Here is a 1,759-nt window from a genome sequence, read left to right as displayed (position 1 = left end):
TTTTATATTATTTTTGTTTCCCTTCCCTTATGTTCATCTGTTTTGTGTCTTAAAGTCCTCATATGAGTGAAGTCATGATTTTTGTCTTTCTCTGACTGACTCATTTCACTTAGCATAATACCCTCCAGTTCCATCCATGTAGTTGCAAATGGCAAGATTTCATTCTAAAATGGTTTGTGTGAGGTTAGAATTATTTCTTCCTTAAATGTTTAACAGAATTCACTGGTAGTGCTATCTGGGCCCGCAGTTATTTTTGTTACAAGATTTTAGTTGGAAATACACTTTCTTTAATAGATAGAAAGCTATTTGATTTTCTAATTTTTTTCCTGTCCACTTTAAAAAGTTGTATTTTTCAAGGAATTTGTTCATTTCCTTTATCTGTCAAATTCGTTGGCATGAACTTGTTCAAAATATCCACTTATTATCTTTTTAATATTTGTAGCATCTGTAGTGATGTCCCCATTTCATCTTCAGAAGGGTCCCCATTTCAGCCTTCAGAAAGCTATTAGTAATTTGTGCCTTCTATTTTTTTTTTTGATAAGTCTTTACTAGAGGATTATAAAGTCAATTAAACTTTTAAAACATTTTGTTGATTTTTTTCTATTGTCTATTTGCTATCGTATTGATTTCCATCCTTTTTATTGTTTTCTTTCTTTCATTATTTTGGACTTAATTTACTCTACTTAAAAAATAAGTTTTTAGGCCATCTTGCGTCCCCATGTGTGTGCGCCTAATCTCAGCTGGTCCACCCGAGACCACCTGAGCGCCAACCCTAGTCCCCTGCGCGCGGTCCCATTTCCGCCCCAACAAGATGAAAGAAACTATCATGAACCAGGAGAAACTCACCAAACTGCAAGCACAAGTGCGCATTGGTGGGAAAGGAAGTGCTCCCCGAAAGAAGAAGGCGGTTCATAGAACAGCTACCGCAGATGATAAAAAAACATCAGTTCTCCTTAAAGAAGTTAGGAGTAAACAATATCTCTGGTATTGAAGAAGTGAATATGTTCACAAACTAAGGAGCAGTGATCCATTTTAACAACCCTAAAGTTCAGGCATCCCTGGCAGCGAACAGGCCATGCTGAGACAAAGCAGCTGACAGAAATGCTACCCAGTATCTTAAACCAACTTGGTGCAGACAGTCTGACGAGTTTAAGAAGGCTGGCTGAAGCTCTGCCCAAACAATCTGTGGATGGAAAGGCACCACTTGCTACCGGAGAGGAGGAGGATGATGAAGTTCCAGATTTTGTGGAGAATTTTGATGAAGCTTCCAAGAATGAAGCAGACTGGATTGAGCCATCTTCTGAAGAAGAAAAAACTTGAAGCAGTTACTGGGAGCTGCTATTTTATATTATGACTGCTTTCTAAAAATTTTGTTCATGGATCTGATAAAATCTAGGTCTCTAATATTTTTAAGCCCAAGCCCTTGGACATTGCAGCTCTTTTCAGTTTTTGCTTATACACAATTCATTCTTTGCAGCTAAATTAAGCTGAAGAAGCCTGGGAATAAAGTTTGAAATAAGATTAATAAAGTTCTTTGCCTAGTAAAAAAAGAAAAATAAGTTTTAAGGTGGAAGCTTAGATAATTGACTTTATGCTTTTTTGTTCTAATGTAAATATCTAGACCAATAAATTTTTTCTTGAAGCACTACTTTTTGCTGTGTCTTGCAAATTTTGATATGCTAATATACTACAATCTTTTAATGACCTTCCAGTACAAAATATTTTCTAGCATTATAATTTTTTCTTTTTGACTCATGGG

The 1,759-nt window shown here is 35.9% G+C and overlaps 1 pseudogene; it reads left to right on the top strand.

Moving 5' to 3' along the window:
- Nucleotides 1-686: 686 nt before the first annotated feature.
- LOC132674998 (transcription factor BTF3 pseudogene) lies at nucleotides 687-1,441 on the top strand (annotated as a pseudogene).
- Nucleotides 1,442-1,759: the final 318 nt, after the last annotated feature.

The sequence above is a fragment of the Panthera onca genome, chromosome A2 (assembly GCF_046562875.1).
Source record: "Panthera onca isolate mPanOnc1 chromosome A2, mPanOnc1 haplotype 2, whole genome shotgun sequence".
NCBI classification, from domain to species: Eukaryota; Metazoa; Chordata; class Mammalia; order Carnivora; family Felidae; genus Panthera; species Panthera onca.
Note: the sequence above shows the minus strand (reverse complement) of the source record. Positions and strands in the feature narration are given on the sequence as shown.